The sequence below is a fragment of the Corythoichthys intestinalis genome, chromosome 15, assembly GCF_030265065.1.
Source record: "Corythoichthys intestinalis isolate RoL2023-P3 chromosome 15, ASM3026506v1, whole genome shotgun sequence".
NCBI lineage: Eukaryota > Metazoa > Chordata > Actinopteri > Syngnathiformes > Syngnathidae > Corythoichthys > Corythoichthys intestinalis.
In genome coordinates, this window is record NC_080409.1 from 20,917,553 (window position 1) to 20,937,360 (window position 19,808).

At 38.8% G+C, this 19,808-nt stretch overlaps 1 long non-coding RNA gene across 1 annotated transcript; it reads left to right on the top strand.

Moving 5' to 3' along the window:
- The first annotated feature begins 12,288 nt into the window (after positions 1-12,288).
- LOC130931563 (uncharacterized) lies at positions 12,289-16,412 on the top strand. Its single transcript, XR_009067248.1, has 4 exons — positions 12,289-12,395; positions 14,725-15,021; positions 15,689-15,765; positions 15,834-16,412. It is a non-coding gene; the product is annotated as an uncharacterized LOC130931563 (long non-coding RNA).
- Positions 16,413-19,808: the final 3,396 nt, after the last annotated feature.

The window sequence follows — 19,808 nt, forward strand, 5'->3', positions numbered from 1 at the left end:
CAAGCTTGTTTAAAATCCTTCTGTACTTCAACTGGGTTTCATCACTGCCCTGTCACTAGTGAAATTCTTAGAAAGGCCTTGGCCAAAACAATGCTATTTGTGTATATCCATTGGAGAGCATCCCACACATTACCACACATGATATGTGTAGCCTCCGTTTGATTTTCTCCACAGGCCAAAAGCTTTGTAAATCATTGCTATGTTGGGCAAAATCAGCTGTTGCCTTTGTCTCTCCCTAATTGTAGGAGCACAGCCATACACCAAGCACACAGTATAAGTTTTGTGCCACACTGCTCAAGGCAACAAACTCATGAAGTCCTTATTAGGTGACTGTCTATTGCTGTTCAAGGGAAGAAGACGGTTCTCAAAATCAGATGGGGAGCCCAGCTAATCTTGTCAGGCTTTGACAAATCTTATTAGACTTTAGCTCAGTGGGTTTTCCTTTTCATTAGGTTTTGGCTGGTTTTTTTTGTGTTTTTTACGACCACACAGAGCTGTTTCTACCCGTTTTGGGGGCCATGAGCATAATCAAATGATACCCCGCCCACCCTGATTTTACAATACAAAGTCACCCACATACTTTTTTTGTTTTTGTGTTAACGATGTCTTTAGTCATATAAACCCTGATGCCGAATTTGTTTTCAAATTCAAAATTGAAACAAAATATCTACAGTACACAGTACAGTGATCCCTTGCTACTTCATGCTTCAAACTTCGAGCCCTTAGTCCATCGCAGATTTTTTTTTCAATTAAAAAAACAAACAAACAAAAAAACAGATGAGCTGTCCCGAGCCGATCACGTAGTCTCACCCTCCCTTTCCCTGCTTGTTGTTGGGCAGGCAGTGAGTGCACTGAAGTTGCTTATTTTAGTAATAATGATTGACAGACGTCGATGTTTGATGTTGCCAAAGAACCGAGCTTCAAAGCGCAGTATGCGTCATTCATTGTTTAACTTGTTAAACAGTCGTTGTGACAACTCATTGTGTGTAAGTGAGTAGCTTTGGATTTGAGTGGACTCTCAATTAAGCATTTAATAAAGCATGCATTTTTCTGCTTAATTCCTTTTTAAAACTAATTCGGTGGGACAGTGACATGTTTAATACTTATCATAATTTATCACATTTGAAGTGCTTAAAACCATTTATTAAACCATATGTATACATAAAACTTTTTTTTATTATACTTTAGGGGGAAAGAGAAAAAACATGTCTTATATACGTATATATCTCTTTCCAATGCTAAATCTGAATAAATTCATTGAACACACACAAGGGAGTGTGGGCGTGCTACTTTGCGGATTTTCACTTATCGTGGCGGTTTCTGGTTGCCTGGTATACCAGACTCACCACTGTTCCAGTGATTGAGTCTGGCGACGGGCCGGCGGATCAAGTTCCAAGGGCAGAACAAGCCACAGCAGACAGCGGAGTGGACCAATCAGCGACGGGCAGACGTGACATTGTTAAAGTGACAAGTAGTTAGCGTGAGCGGAGAATGGAGAAGTTTATTCAACATGGCTAGCGCGAGCCATGTTGACTGTTGTCAATGACTTGTTTCGATGTTTTTTTGGTAATTTAAAACTGGTTTTACCGCGGATTGGAACATATTCTCGGCTCTCCCGTTCGCCATCTGTGTTGTTGTAGACATGACTTTCGGCGCGCAAGAGTGACGTTGCTCGTTAAGGACACGTCACGCAAATAAACGAATCTGATTGGACGACTAATTTTGTACCTTGCTCAAGAGGCCGTTAATGGGCTGGGTCCCAGACTTTTTATCAGAGTGTTTGAAAAACACAGGGAGAATAGTCTGGCTGTGACAGGCAAGTTTTCTGGTCCCGATTAACTGTTCAAAACGAGGGATCACTGTATCTGACAATAAAATATCCTTTACTCAAATGTGACAATGACAGTATCTTGTTTACTTGCACATAAAGAATGAATAATTTCTGGCATTACTTCTAATATCCTATAACATAAGGTAAAAAGATATGTATTTCCTGAGAGGAATATTGATGACAATATGACAAGAAAATTTTAAATCTTTCTATCTTTGGCAAATTCTTTAAACAATAGAGCTGGCAGTGAAGTTATCACATTAGCATATACTATGTAACTTGAATTTCTCCTCTGAAGATCAATGAAGAGTTACTGGTACCTTACATTATTTAAATTTTCATAGTCTTAGATTTTAAATTGTGTTTTCATCCAGGATGTAAATCCTACAATGCCTGACGCAACAACTTAAACAGGGAACTCAGGCCACAATAGACAATGGTCACATAGCTCATTCTGGGTGCCTCACATCATTTTCATCATCTTGCACTGACACAGGTGACGTTTAAATGTTACATGCCCATAGGATTTAATCCTCCACTGACATCCATAAAGAACCGACAATCTTATCAAATTTTGTACGTTATATCTAAATTATCATTTGTTCAAGCAGATTATCTTCTATACTGCCTGATCGGCTTACCTTGCATATTTGAAGGCATTATGAAGGTCTACTACTTACACCTGGTCATATGGTGAATGCATGCATGTCCACAGCAATGTCACCTTCTTCCCTCCGGGAAATCTGTATGGACAGTCGTACCTTTCTGATTAACACCTCGACTTTGCTTGATTTTCAAAACCAATATTAGAGACTCTGACCTTATCATCATTGCTAGAACTAAGGAGCATCCTAAGCTACAATTCCCATCCTCAATTATGCTAGAGCTTAATATTGTGCATACAATACCAGGAACATACTGTGCCTAAAGTATATTGTTGATGTTAAGAGATAAAACTGAGGGTTGCAATAAAAAAAAAAAAAAAGAAGTAAATATTTAATTCATAATTCATTCATTTTAACCCCAAAATGGATAATACCACAATTGGATATAGAACTAGCATACTAAAGTGTTGTATTGATTATGCTGTTGCAGACGATTACATTGTTCTGACCAATGAGAACAATCTGTCTGTTCCCTTTGAGATATATTCAAACCTTTCCTCAGAATAACAAAGATTGGATTACAGATTTTAGTTGTTGTTAGTAAAATATTGGATCATTATTTATTCTCAGATTCTCAACCATATTGTAAATGTTACTGTATGTACAGTTGTTCCTCAATCCTGAAAGGAAAGGCAAATACTTGAAGATATTGTATGCCAATTCACACTAGATGACTTGCTTTTCTCTTAAGTAGCTGGTGTCTTTAATGTTGTCCCCCTTAGTGTGCAATATTTATCCTGTTTTGTTTTTATTGTGCCATCCTGCAGGGTCGTGACTCTGAAACTGACAAGGAGTGAACGTCCGAGAGAATAATACGGTGCATTTTGATAAATCTTTGGTCTACCTGACAGGACTCATTTCCTGATGAGACACAAACATAAATAACTTCCACCAACACCGGACTACCTGCCCCCACCCTCCCAAAACCCTGTTTCATCCAATCAATTCCTAATCAATCACAAATAATAATCGTAGAGCTGGAGCAAAGGTGTTTTCACTGAGCTGGCTATGAGAAAGCAAGCAAGAACTTAGTGAAAATTCCATCTTCTATGTGACAGCATAATTATACAAAGATAACTCTAAGAAGCTGTCGATAGAACATATTTGCTTCACAATTCTTCTGTAAAAAGAAAAAAAGTGATCACGAATGAACGGACACAAACCACTATCCCACTTTGAATTGATAAACCCAGAGAGATTTTCATGTGATTAGACTGCTGGTTCAGTTGGAGGAGGACTGTAAGGCAATTGGGGTAAAAGATAGAGGAGGTTGATATGTGTGTTTTTGTGTAGGGGGGTGGGACATAAAAATAGGTCACTAACAAGAAAAAAAAAAAACAACACACAGCATTGATGCTCCATGACAACACAGCTGCAATGCCAGATGGATGGAATGGAAAAGTGGAGCAAAAATGATGACCAAATAATGAAAAAGGCGATATCGCCCCCCCCCCCCCCCCCCCCCCCCCATTAGCTAAGTTGAGTATTTTGTTGCAAAGTGAGTGAGAAAGCCATATGTTACCTGCACAACGTTCTTTCCCTAAATACCGTAAATAAATACCGACTTACCTTACTGTAAATAGTATTCACTTACTTTAAGTTCACTACCGAGGACATAGTACACTCTACAAAGTTGGGTTGGAAATAGTTTTAATTTATTATAATGAATCCAAAGTATTTCTTACTGATATTAATCAATTGTTAAATTTTAACTGATGAAAGAGTATTTCTAGGAATGCAAAGTAAATTTTCCAAGAGTTCAGTAGTTGTTTGTTTTTTTTTTAAAGTGGAATAAGAGGTCCTGAGTCAATGAATCTTACCATGAGTCATTATGGCATGAAAGTCAACTATCCAAGACTATTTATTTCTGCATTAAATATTTGCTTTGCTTTAGACTTCGTAATGATATGCCACACTGATTTGTGTTTACCGTATTTTTCGGACTATAAGTCGCAGTTTTTTTTCATAGTTTGGCTGGGGGTGCAACTTACTCTGGAATGACTTATGTGTGAAATTATTAACACATTATTATATAATTTCACATGTTATTTTGGTGTTTTGGATTGACACTGTTGGTTTGGTAAACTTGTTAGCATGTTCTTCATGCTATAGCTGTCTGAATGACTCTTAGTAGCTATGTTACGTTAACATGCCGGCCACGTTTGCATTTTGTTGTTCATGCATCATGTAACAATTTCATCCTGTACACATATTCATTATGTTGTTCTCTGTTGTATTTTGTTTTAAATTGCCTTTCAAGATGACATATCTGTTCTATGTGTTGGATTTTATCAAGTAAATTTCCCCCAAAAATTCGATTTATAGTCCGGTGCGACTTATACCAGTATGTTTTTTTTTCTTCCTCTTCATTACGCATTTTTGGGCTGGTATGACTTATACACAGGTGTGACTTCTAGTCCGAAAAATACGGTACATTAACGATCAGGATCACCTGTGATAATGTTTGCAAGGGCCAAAGCCAAAGCCTACCAAAAACAGCGCATGAGTTGGGTATTAAATGAGAACTATCTAATATAAGCGGGAACTTTTGTGTTCCTTGAGATTTATGATTGTAATGTATCTCTGCTGGAAGCATTATCAAGTTCATTAGCTATGTACAGTGGTACCTCTACATACCTGGACCTGGCTTGTAAGTTGAAATGGTCGTATGTCGAGCAGGATTTTCCAATAAGAATACATTATAATTCGATTAATTTGTTCCACAGCCCAAAAACCTACACTAAATCTTTCATAAATACTGCTGTTACAATCACAAGTACCAATTACACACAGCAAAACAAATGCATTCTAAATACAATTCGGAATAATGATAATATAACAATAATAATAATGTAACGAATCGGGTTCTAATGTTGTTGTTGTGTTTTGCATGGAGTTCCTGGACGCACCATGCGACTGACAAGAGGGTGAGAGAGGTGCGGAAGAGTGGGAAGTTTTTTATTTCCTCTTTTCATGTTCTGTTGTTGTTGACGTAGGCTATAACGGACAGTAGCCGTGTTGTGTTGCACAAGTTCTGAAATAAACGATTAAAAACCTGACGAAGCTGGCGACTTCCTTGCCGATTTTACAATAATAATAATTTTCACCTTAACTTATACAGACTGGCGAACTGAGGTCTGAGGAGGACCGTAGTGATCATAGATATATTCCGGCCGTATTGTCAAGGCAGTTCACAGACGCGCACGTCACGCTCATATTTTTCTATCATTTCCATCTTCATTTCAATGGTAAGCATCACCTTTTTCCTTTTTCACTACCTGCACTAACCTTCTTGGGACCCATATTGATTTCTCTCACAAGAAAATCCGCCGAGCTGCCATCTTGTGGGAAAACAATGAATTTGCGACGATTTTGTAAATCGTCGTATTTCGAGCATGTCGAAAATGATGACGAGTCAGATTTTACATCAAATGTCGAAAGGATCGTATGTCGAGGCGTTCATATGTCAAAGTACCACTGTATCTTGCAACGTTTTAAACTCTTTCTTATTAGACACTGTGATAAAACTTGAGTCATTGTGTTCTTTTGACATTTAAAGAATTGCTATGTGTCTCTGTTTGCTATGGAAAAAACACTTGATTAGAAAAACGTTAGCAAGCTCATTATCTACTTTTTATCGCAACAACTCAAATTAGCCTTTGCTTCTTTCTGCTTTCATTTCAAACATGATACATTGCTCAATTTAATCGGATGAGCATTTTCAGCACAACCAGAGATAAAATTTGATCACTCTCCAAAAGTATCCTCAAATCTGAGTTAAGTACACATGCCAGTCCGTTGTTAGATGTGCATTTATACTATGTGACAGCCATTATACACTTACTGGATTTGCTGGAGTGTATAAAAAATATTTTAAAACATTTTATTTGTCAAAACACCACACAATCATTTTAAAAAATACACATAAGCGCCAAGAAAATTCATAATGTGAATGAAGAAGAGGCTTATCCCTTACCTCTTTTTTGTTCTAGGAGTATTCACATGTTGAGAGTGTCTTGGTTGATTAAGCAATCATGGCTCTGCATTGCCAGTAATCATTAAACAGAGCAGGGGGTCACACATTACAATTTAATTCACTGGGGAGTTCTGCCAGTTCCGTCTTGGATTCGCACAGCCTAGTCACGAACAGGAAATGAGGCTTTACTCTGCACAAGACATGATCTTTTGTCTCAAAAATGGTTGTATGAGAAGCAGTTCGTGCAATAAGTCATTGTGGCTCAGCAAATGCATACAGTACATGAAATACATAAGTGAGAGATCAGACTGGATACTAGTGTCTGATCCGTCATCTTTCAGAACAACAGATACCATTGTTTAATGTTTCCATCTGTGGTACATTGGGGTCGAACAAATGATTTGGCCCAACTCACTCCCAAGGTAAAGAACATGACACGCTTATCTACAATCGATATACTTACAGTATACATATCACCTACCGTTTATGTAATGGGCTCTTTGCACAGAGTGATGTGACGTCAGGTCCTCCAGAGATTTTATTGCTCTCACTTTTTCAGTGTCAGTGTCGTCACAGTGTTGTTACTCTTACTGAAAAAAAGTAATTAATTATAGTTACAAATTACTTCTCCCAAAAAGTAATTGCGTTAGTAACTCAATTACCTGAATGTAAGAGTAATTAGTTACTTGGCAAAGTAATTGGTGATAATTACTTTTTTTTTTCCTCAAAAAACATTGGCCACACTATGTGTTAATAACAAATTCAGTCCTTATGTACCGCATGTTGAATATATATATCCATCTTGTGTCTTATATTTCCATTCCAACAATAATTTACAGAAAAATATGGCATATTATATAGATGGTTTGAATTGCGATTAATTACGATTAATTAATTTTTGAGCCTTAATTAACTCGATTAAAAATTTTAATCGTTTGACAGCCCTAATATATATATATATAGGCTTTTCTCAGCCATTCTGATGATATCTAATGTACAACTACATTAAGCACTCAAAAACTATTTTGTCTCTTTGTGTCAAATATGCTTTGCAAAGGAAAACTGCTGCTTTTAATAACGAGCAAAGCAGTTCCCCTCAAACTCACAAACCAATCCATCAACAACAAACTCTGATTAATCAGTCTCACTCTTTAACCACGACCCTTAAATTCATATGCACAGAACATTTCCCTGCTACACGTTGTATTTGATCAAATTTTAATCTACCTAAAATATTTTTGATCTAATTAAATAACAAATTAATAGTAGCATGTTACTGCCCTCAAATGGTAGATCACTAAAAACAAATCCAATAATCAATAGTCACTTTCCGTTTTTGAATTTTATTTTACTAACACAATTTTCAAACAGATTTTGAAAGAAAATAAATAAATAAAAATAAATAAATTTTAAAAATACAGATCTTGAAATAATTGAAACAGACCTTTAACAAAATAAAAATAAGTAGCAACAAAACATAAGAAATCAAGCATTTAATTGCTTGTAACATAAAAATATATGGACAAACATTTCATGAAAAAATTAAATTATGAAAAATAAATTCACAAGAAATAATAATAAATGAATAAGAAATAATAAAAAGGTTAAGTAAGAAATTAGGCGTGAGGGGGCGGAGGAAAAGCATGCCGTTGGACACAGGATAGGGACGTGAATGGGGGCGGGAGCTCACGCCGGTGCACTGCTTATGTGTGTGCACTGATTACGTGCGTGTAGAATGCGAAAGGGAAAATTAGTACAAAACGTTTCCACAAAAATACACTCAAAAATTGACAAAGAACATATAATATATTAATTCCAGATATCGATATTTTTGCTTAGGGATCGATACCTAAAATTTAATACACTGGATCGAAATATCGATATTTTGGTATCGATCCGTCCATCCCTACAAGTCAGCGCGGCGAGCGCGCAGAGAAAAGAAACCGGCGAGCGGGCAGAGAAAAGAAACCGGCGAGCAGACGAGTTGAGATACGGAGCGAGAGCAGGACGGGGGAATTGAGCGGAGTCGAGATACGTAACGAGAGCAGGAGGGGGGAATTGAGCGGCACAGAGTAGATTTCTTTTGCTCAATATTATTTTCTGTGCTCAAACTCTACGATTGCTCGCTTAAAATCTTTAACTGCTCGCTCAATATAGTTGTTTGTGCTCGAAATCTGGGTTATTTTTGCTCAATTTCCATTATTGCTCGCTCAGAATAGTGTCAGCAATATAACCCCATATTATTGGAGCCACCTAGCATCGCGGTTGCAACGGCGTCTTCGCCACTGCTGCTCTGCTCTCGTCCCCGTGAGTCCGTTTCTCTCTGACTTTTTTTATTCAACCAACTTAGTAACGCATAGTAACGCACGCCTTTCCCGCCTCAGTAATGGTAACGGCGTTGCCAAGATGAGAAAAGTAATTAATTAGATTACACATTGCTGAAAAAAATAACGCCGTTAGTAACGCCGTTATATTGTAACGCCGTTATTAACAACACTGGTCGTCACACTGCCGCAGTTAATATTCTCGAGTTACCAGCCACGAATGCGCCCTTAAAAAGATCAATCATTTCCGTTACAAAAGCAACACAAACAATAGCCTGAACATTGATGTGTTCCAGTGGACACATCATCTTCCAACTTCGATGTAATTTTAAGCAGATATGAATTTCCTTGAGATGTTGAAATTGACTGGTGCTTACATGTGATGACGACATACTCTTTTTTCATATCATCTATCACTTTACCAGAATGTTAGGCAGCTCTGCATTTTTACAACATAACATTATTATTCACCCGATGCGGATCACATTATTATTAACCCGATGCTGATATTCAGTTTACTTACTATATCTGTCTGACTTAACACAAATGACAAAAAGATTTTTAATAGACGCATGACAGAATTGTGTTTCACTTCAACAAATGGAAATGTTTATGTGCAAATTACAACAAGTATACTAGATACTGAAGTATACTACATACTGTACATATTCTATTACTAGGCAGAATTGTCTATAGACATGATGACAGTTGACACCAGGGGTGAAAGTGGCTAGAATTTCTTGCTGGAACTCCTCGACGTGAAGGTCGGCACGGAGTCAGAAATTTAATTTTATTATTATTTTTTTTTTCTTTCTTTCTTTCTTTTTTTGGGGGGGGGTGGGGATCAAACCTCTTAAACTACTGAAATGCAAAGACAATTCTTTTAGCACAGTTATTTCTATAACACACACTAAAACTGATTTTCATTCAAAATTGTATTTTATCAATGATTTGCAAAATAAAAGTTAAAGAAAACAGCAATAACCTTAACCTCCATCTCCTAATTTTTATTTCCCCTCATTTCCTCACATACAAAATGCCAAATCTCAATTTTAACTACTAAAATTGAAGTTAATGCAAACATTTACTTTTTTTTTTTTTTTTTTTTTTTAATAATTAAGATAAAAGTAACATACATTCAGAAAAATAAGTACAAATGGTTTATATTATGCCGAGTTAAATGGAATATATTTTGAAGATGGCGCAAACATTGACTTTTCTAAATCATAAGAAAATGAATAAGTAGCCAAACATAAATGAACAAATATAAGTCCAAAGTGCATATTGACAGCTAAGATGTTCTGAACCTCCCCATCAGAGCAAATAAAACTAAATATGATAAATAAGCCTCCTCAACTCTTTCCTTGCTTTTAAAAAATTGATCCATTTTATGTTGCATTGCCCTTTTTTTGTCGCATCAATTCAACAACCTTTTTTTTTTTTTTTTTTTGCATGACTCATCATCGTCAGACTCAGATAACTGCAGCAGCTGGGGAAACCTCCATGCCATCCATGTAATAAAATAAATAATAAATATTGGTGGAAATGGATTACGCTACACAAGCACTTTATTATGCATGCTGTTAAGACTTGTATATGTAAATCTGATGTTGGTAGATTGTTTTCTTCTTGGAGATCAAATGCATGTGTGGCAGCATAGAATTTTTTTATTACATAGCGTTTTGACAGTTGCCGTCATATTTTCGGAATCAAAGCACCATGTACCGGAACAGCATTCCAGCCCTGAATCTTATACAGGAACAGCATTCCGGCCCTGAATCTTATACTGGAACTGCGTTCTGGCCCTGAATCTTATACCAGAACTGCGTTCCTGACCGTTCTGGCCCACTTCTAGTTCTAGCCCTGGTTGACACTCCAACTCTAGTATAAGTGCAATGTTTGGAAGAATTCTCACTATACTTTAACATTATGTAATGTATTAACGAATGTGAAATAGGACCTGTACATCTTAAAGCCCTTCTCTAAATTGCCTGTCAGTGCACTGGATGAGTTTTTTTCTGCATCTACAGAATGATGGTTAGTTTGGACAACTTCTGTAATCACGTCTTTACGAATAATGCCATTAGAGAGGCGTTCTACCCCCATCCACCGGAACGCAGCCCGTTCCATAGGACGAGGCAGCAAAAAGTAGGCATCCACACATTAATACTCACAGGTCATTTGTCCTAAAATGGGTTCCCCACTTTACATTACTAACATTGCTTGCAAACTCATCCTAACCTATCTCACCTCTACCCGACCTATCTTCCATCTTCTTATCGTTCGGTCACTAGGTGCCTCCCCTTCCTTACATTGTGTCCTCTTGTAATAATAGTCATTCCACGATAGCACTGCTACTTACATTATTGCATGTGTATTTAATGATGTCTTTTTTTTTCTTCTGTTGGTTCTTTCTTTCTCTCTATTCCCGCAAAACCCTTTTCTATCCACTGTCTTCTCAGAATAAACGACAAATTATAAAATAAGCTAAATGGAAGTACATCAAACTCCCATGTGGCACATTAAAACTCTTAAGCCTATGAAGACTAGACATTAGAATAACTCATTTTCTTAAACCCGGAAAAGACCGAGACGCATCTTGTTAGTGCAAGAGATTTTGCAGCAGAGGAGCTCTTAGTAGTTGTCCCGTGCTGCCGTCAGCGGCGTTGATTGGTGTTCATTCCTGTCTTGTTTTATTTTGGTGGGTTCCTGTGACCTTGTGTTCACATTGTCAGCTTTGTCTTTCCTCCCCAAATTATTTGATTCCCCACACCTGATCATCATTAGCCCTACTACTTATAAACCATTCTTGCGTCTTGTCCTGTCCCAGTGCGTTTACTTTTATTGGAGATCAGTAGGAAGCTACCTCACCGTCTTATGCTATGTTTTTGCCCCTTGATGTTTTTTGTAGGAACTTTGAAGCCATCCTGCTTTTAAGTTACATTTTGAATAAACCATTCATTGGTAAAAGCCACTCTCACGTGTCTCGTGCATTTGAGTCCAGCCGTGTGTTCCCCCCCTTCTGACAGTACTAGTGGATAGTTTTGTTTTTTGTGTTTTTTTTGCTTTGTTGATTTGCCGATGTACAAACAACAGCAGACAAAAAGTCTCAAAACAAAACAATTACTACATAATAATTTTAGGATGGATTAAATGTAATTGTACAGTATATGGGACCACGCCCTCCTGGTTGGAATCACAATTTGGTGCATTCATAAAGTAAAATATTTCATAATTGCTTAAATAGCTTGTCATCATGTTATTTTTTTTGACAATGTTGCATATTGCTAATTCTGACCACTTACTGGATTGGTTTTATTTTAGTTCATAAAAACTTCCATTTTAAAGACTTGTTTCAAAACGGTGTCATTTTGATGTTCCAAAACACCACTGTCGTATGGCCGAACATACAAAACAACACTGCCTTTATTCTAGTAAATAACATTCCTTTGTAAACGTCGCCTAAACACATCAAAGCTCTTCTCAGCAGGCCAGGCATTCATTTCCAATGTTTCAGGAGAAAGACTTGATCACAATGACAGCTGGGATGAATGTGGTCATGGTTTAAGCTATAGACAGCCTTGCAGACAATCACCCTGGTAGGACACATGTTTGCACGCACCCTGACACAATTATAGAAACCCCAAACTTACCATTACAGGACAGCACTGAAACAGCTAGACAGATGGCGTGGGCATGTTGGTGATGGCTTTTTGTTTTGCAATGGATTAATGCAGCCTGATTTATGAATTATGATGATTGTTCATTCTCTGTTTAATGAGGTTGTTATGTCTAGACAAACCACTGCGATATCACATTCATACAATACATTGTATCCACTCTTGCGTAATACATGTATTATATTTCACAAGAAGGAAGATAGGAAGAAGTTGATATTCAATGCCTGAGTCATGAATACAGGCCGAGTGTGGAGGGGATAACCCTAGAAGAGCTCATTTTTCTCTGTCATCCCACCCTCCCCCTCCCCAGCTAACGCCAGACCGCCCGCTGAAGCACAGCAGGGCTGCCAGGTCATACTTAACACCAAGCACAGCCTCTTCACCATCCTCCTTCTTTCCCATCCCCCACTGCACCCATCCCCCATTCAATCCTTAAATATGCATAACAATGAAGATGGTTTGAAGGGGCTGCTTTTGAGAAGCCAGGAAAGAGAAAAAACTGACAGGAGAAAGAGAGAGTGATGGGCTCAGAATTTTTTGGTGTCAGCGAGCAGCAGAACTGATCATACACAGTTCTGTTCCTGTGTGTGATTTTTTATTATTTTTATTTTAGGAAGCGCTGTGTTTCCTTGCAATTTACAGTTTTTGATCACATGATCAGTGTTTGTTTGCCATTTTGAAAGTTGAGGGCTGCATGAAACACTGAATAATTACTAGACAGTCGTTGTTTTTGTCAAGAATTGTTGTTGGGCTCAACAATTCATTTTCAAATTAGGCTAATGTAAGTTAAATGAGTTTGTATGGGGGTTTCACATTCAATTTCCGTCTAAAATTTCCGTTTTCCTGGTGTTGGCATTGAAGAGAAAAAAGTCGATTTTCTCTTTTTAGAGGTTAATTCTTTTATTCTCTTAATGGACAGGCGGTGACGACACACAATTTCGGGAACAAAAAGGAAGCAATGACCACCTACAAACATTTGTTAAGGAAAGAATAACTAAAAGCTGGCCATCCAGGACAAATGTCCCCGAGAGCCTAACGCAGGTTCTTCCAAGAAGATGTACCCCGACCCTTCGAGATCTTACAGTTCTAGTTAATATTAGTCGTTATACCAGGCGGCAAGCTAAAGCCAGCCTCTTCGTGAAAAAAACCTAGGCTTATCTATTCATGACCTTACCTCAGAGAAGACGCTGAGAAATGTGAATCGTATCAAAATGATATAAAAATGAATGTACCAAGAACAATGAACAAACATATGGGAAAAATCTCTCTACAGTATGTATTTATTTATTTATTTTTATTTTTTTTTTTAAACCTGTCCTGTTCAGCTGTTTGACACGGAGAATGGAAGTCTAAGTGCCTGGTTGGTCTGAAAAGTTTTAATGTTTCACATTGGGAGTATGACACAGTCCCATTGTTATCATTCAACATACCTTCTTTATTATGTCAAAGCAGCGAACAGGAAGGGGTTATGGGGAAACAGAAGAAAAAGGAACACAAGAGAAGAAAGAAAAGAAACACAAACAACAACAAATACATTGAACGTCTACACTAACTACTAATATGTTGGTGCTATCGTCAGCTAGATGTACTGTATTTCCGGTTGACACCATGTGGGGGTCTGTTGACCAGGGAAAGAGGGGGACGGGGGTGGGGGACTCTATAAGCTAAGTGATTGAAAGGGGTAGAGTGTACACAAAACAGCTCTGTGTTCTAGAACCTAGTAATCGTCTGAATCCCTTTTGAGTGTAAGCCCGTTGGTGACCGACACTACACCGCCCCATCGCCAATCCCGATACCAATCTACAGTATGTATTTAAATGAATATAAAAAAATCCTAAATAAAAGTCTACTCTGGTTTCCTCCTGTATTCTAAAACCATTCATTTTATGCTCATTGAAGACTAAATTATCCTGAATTTTCTATAGGCGCTTTGAAGACTAAATTATCCTGAAGTTTCTATAGGCGCTTTCACACTGTGGGAACTATCCGCAAAAGTCGAACCTTTTGGGGGTGGATGACGTCATTTTGCGTGTTCGGATACGTAGGAACTAGGGACTAGGAATTTGAATTCCGAGAATCTGTGGGGCCGCAGGAACTATATTACGTAGCTCTTTGGTGATTCACTGAAATCCGCAGCTACGCCCCTTCCATACTCGCGCATTTCGTGGAGCCGCCATATTTAAAAAATACTACCCTGCGGTTATACAGTATTTGCTGTTAATACTGTACTGTCGTTTTGTTGTAACAGGTCGCAAAAACGGAGCCAGGAAATTCTCTGTGGAGCGACGAGGAGATAAAAGCCCTCTTTACCATTGTGGGATTTATCGCAGCGCAAAACAATGTAAGGAGAAGATGAAGAAACTCAAAAACAGGCCAGAGTGAGTCGAACAGGAAAACGAGCAAATGGTATGACACACAATACTTCATATTGGGCCACAGACTGGCGTACTCTGGCAACGCCACAACAAAGGACTCATCTGCTGAGCTTTTGCAGTTTGTTGGGTGATACAGAGTGAAAACAACCCACCCTCCTAGCTGCTTGAAGGTTGGTATGGAATAAGATGTAACTTAAGGGTATAACAGTTCGGTTTTGCATGTTTGGTTCGGTTCACTTGCGTATACTTTCGGGTTTTTTTTCCCCTAATAAAATGTATTATAAACACTGCGTGGGGAGCCGCCTTAAGTGTCGGACACAAATACAGACATGACTACTCTCGTTAAACTTACTAATGGAAAAAGGAACGTGAATAAAGCCATAGTTATGTCAACATTGCTGTACAGATATGTCGACCTAGATAAGACTGCACAATCAGAAAATGAATGCTGAATTTACATGTAAGAAAATGAGGTATTTTGTCACAGCAAATTTTTAACTAGGATAATTACAATATATAATTTTCTGGGTTTACTGCTAAGGATTAAACACTTACAGTTTTGCTTGTTTATAATCTTTTAGCGTACCGGCTGTAGATTTGATAATATTGAGAAATTGAGTACCAGTCAGTTTACATCAGGTAAAGAAACATTGTCTTTTATGCGCAAAATGTTTGCAGTTATAATGGTGGGTAGCCTGGCTGAGTGCACCAACATCTTAATAGGATCATATCATGGCTGCCCTCTAGTCTTGTTGGGAAAAAAACAAAACTTATAGCTATATAAAAATAATGAAGGATGAGAAGCTTGATGTTACTTTTTTTTTTTTTTTCTTTCAGCAACTACACACCAGCTTCCTGCTTGTCCGGCTTTACAAATTATCAGCCAACACCACCCAGCTGCCATCCCAGACCTGGTAAAGAAGAAACTTTTGTTCTTGCATCCTGCTAAGAAATAAGTTTCCACCTTCCTTATTTCTTTCAGCAAAGAGGAGAAAGAAAGACACACTGGTTGCTGCTATGCAGGAATTGCTGGCTTCGGACACGGAACAGAAAAGGCAGAGTGATGCGCGGTTTAACAGAATGATAAAGCTATTCGAAGACCAAACTCAAAAGGAAGCAGAGGAGTGTCAGGCTACGGTCAAGAGTTAGCAGAGGCCATCCGGCAGCAGATTTTCATGGAGGGTCTTCTGGACGTCATGAACCTTAATTTGAAAAAATATAGAAGTGTAAACTAAATTTTGCACATTTATTCTAGTGTTTGATAGATCTTTAATTAAAAGAAATTACTTTGAATAACACAATGTGGTGTTTTATGTCGGATTACTAGTACACTTAACATGTGGCTAGCAATACAGTGTGTGAATAGTTAACACATGACACCACACTATTTATTCGCAGTACGACGAAAAGCAGTACATAACATCACAATTATCAACATGGCAAACTGGAAATGTCTAAATTAAACTGAAAACATAACGAAATTAAATTGCTTCTGGATCATAGAGCCGAGGCAGAGAGTCCATCGTCCATCTTTGGAAATGTTTGGTTTATTTTGTAGAGAGCCGATAAGACAACAAAACAAATACACTCAAATACCCGCACAACGTAGGGGATTTCAAAACAAGGGTGGCAGACGAACAAGCTAGCAAATGCACGAAATTCGAGAGTACAAGGTGTTGAACGGGGCCAAGCATGTCACTATCTCAGCACCCTTTTCTTGGATCGCCCGGGCTTGAATACAGTCTTGATGAGCTTGAATTGGCTGCAGGTACAACGTCGGGAACGCTTCCACTCACTCTGTAACAAAACACTATCTGACCAACAGAATGTGACAGCCGATGCCGACCAAAAATGACGTAATGTCCAGGTTGTAAAATCGCGCCAGCAGCCCTCCCCGCACAGAGAGTGCCGAATCTGCAACACAGGACAAGTTTGTGAAAGTGTCCAACCCGCGTCATTCCCGGGACATCTCTCCCAGTGTGAAGGCAATGATGCAAGTCAGGGCCTGCCCAGCCTATACGCAGACTATGCAGATGCTTAAGGCCCCTGACCACTAGGGGGCCCCCCCATCTGGCAATTGTTTAATTTATATTCTATTTTGTTTACTACAGTTTGCTTTATTTGACTTTTGTGAGTTTTGATACTTGATTCCAAGCTTAAAAAAATAAAAGTTCTTCCTTAACTTCTTTCTTTCCTCTATTAGAAAAAGGTTTGGCACTATCTACTGTAAGTACTGACAATCATTTGGGGTGAGAAGTTTGAAGTACAGGGTGACCCAAAAAAAAGTTTACACTCAGTTGACTGCTTGTTTAAAAGCCATTGAAACATATCTAAATAGGTTGTCATGCTTAAGTGATGCATTAAGGTCACTCAATGCAGCTGGTAATCTCTCGTCTCTACAATTCCTGTGCTTCTGCTGAAAATGAAGAAAACTTTAGCTGTACCTGAATTGCTGCATGCCGGTCTGACACCTACTGAGATTGCAGCAAATCTGAGAATATCCAGATGTGCAGTCTACAAAGTTAAAAAGAAGCTGAAAGATATTGGAACAGCCTCACGAAAACCTGGGTCTGGAAGTGCCGATCTGTGCGGACCAAAAAGTTGATTGACAAGGTGATATGTGGCCACCCCAGAGTCCAGATCTCAATCGCCTGGATTATAGCATATGGGCAACTGTGGAGGACAGTGCCTGTAAGAAGCCACAAACTTCTGTGGCAGCCTTGGAGAGGTCCATTGTTAGATCTTGGGAAAAGATGACAGCATCCTACATAAAGAGGCGTTCCGCAGGCGCCTGGAGGCTGTTGTGACACGTAAGGGAGGACACATTGAAAAATAGAGTGTACTGTACATGTTCTTTACAATAATGTATAATTTGTGATTAAATTCTAATTCTAAGCTGAATAAACATGGCATTTAAGTTGTATTATGGCAGTGTAAACTTTTTTTTGGGTTACCCTGTATGCAGTGCAACAAAATCTGATTAATATACAAAATATGGACGTATGGGTTGGATTGCATGTATGGGTTTCACAGTACACCGTGACGAAATGGTGGGCCAAAAAAAAGGGCCCCTTTGCATTATTTTGCTTAGGGCCCCCAAATGGCCTGGGCCGGCCCCGATGCAAGTAAATCCCGCGTCACCTTACACGAGAATTTCCGGGACGTGTGTGTGAAACGGGCTTATGTGTCCTGCATTTGACTGGCAACTAGCCTACGGTGTACATTGCTGCCCAAAGTAAGCTGGTATAGTTGATAATCTCTATAGAAGATGGCTGGATGGCTAGATCATGGATGGATATTTCCTTGTCTGATTAAGGGCTAGGGGCCAAAAGAGAAGCTCAGGAAAGGAGTAATCGGCTGTACTGTGTTAAAATTGTGTCAAAACTAAGCTTGATCTGTATTTGCAGTACATATGCAGGTTGAACATTTAAAAAGGTGCGAACTGCACAAAAATGGAATTATACTTCAAATTTTCTTCATGCTAAAGTGGTATGCATTTTGGGGAAAAAAGGAATAGGAGAAAGGAGGAAGAGCAGGCAGTCATATTGATGAATGACATTATGGCACACTGACCTAGTAATACTGCAGCTCTATTGCCAGTGGGAATGAGCTGCCCTACAACTGTACAACCCCCGTCTGGCACACATCAACTGTATCAGCTCTCGCCAGTATCTCCCTATATTTTCTTCATAAATGCTTACTGAGGCATTTAACCCCTCACTTTAGCCTTTTCCATGTACTTCTATTAATTATCGCACCTGGATTGACTGGGGTGGGAAAAACATGCCGTCTCAAATTGTAAAAAATAATTCATGATAATTCCGAGGAAGTGAGTGTCACTTTAAATAAACCAGCCATGATTAGACTCAGAATGCATCCACTATGATTTTGCCCTTGAATGACTTCCCACCAATTCATCTATGCCCTTAAAACCAGTCAGAGAGAGACCGAGAGGCAGTAGTTGCCATGGCGACTGGCCCTGAAATGTTGGGAGGGGTGCATGTAGCATCAAGTGCGTGTCTGCCACCAAAGGGAGATTGGGCTGTAAATGGGATGGTGTGTGAGCACGGTGGGGGATGTGAATCAACAGAATACACACATCAAAACAATTACTGTTCATTTTGCGGATGTCTGTAGAATGTACGTTTCCAAGCATTTGTGTGAGCAATTAATTAATCAATGAGGCAAGCCAAAAACACAACATTGGCCAAGCATTCGACATCCTACTATGCTCTAATCATGCTTCTGCCAGAACGCTGCAGATATGTCTAAAAAGCTCCTGCCAAGATGGCTGCCTTGTGCAGTTTTGTGTCTGCCTGATGGTCAGGACACTTAGTAGTCAATAAACCAGTTTATCGAAATAATTAGCATAACAAAAGCCTTTCTCTTAAATGGACACACCTCTATTCGTGTCAATGAAGGGAATTAAGGCCACTTTATTTTCCCGTGTCATTATGTGCGTAAATGCCCGCATGATGTCACTGCGGCGATCCTGCGTGCAGTTCGTGTTCACAGTGGCATGTAGCAATTCCCCGTGTCAACACATGCGTCAATTAAAATGCGCTGCAGTCCCCCCAAAGGTCAGAGAGGTGTTGCTACGGCTGGAATTGGCTAGGATACCGCAGGCTAGAGTTTCCGCTGTGTTTTTTCTGTAAGTATACAATTCTGACTAATGATAGCAAACGTGGGTAAACATCCAGGACATAAAGTAGTATAGCGATTTTGTGGCCGCTGGTGTCCCCACTCCTTTTGCCTATTTCTCTTTTCATGCGGATATAGTGTCGTAGCACCTTCTAGTTTCCACCTTCGCTGTCACTCCGACAAACGTACCGCCACGGAAGTCTCATTGACATTTGTGCATTTTTGTTGTGTTAAGTTCTGACATCATAAAGATGCAAATACTGTCTTCGCTCATCAGACCAGAGCCAGGCTGTGGAAACATAAGTACGTCATCCCA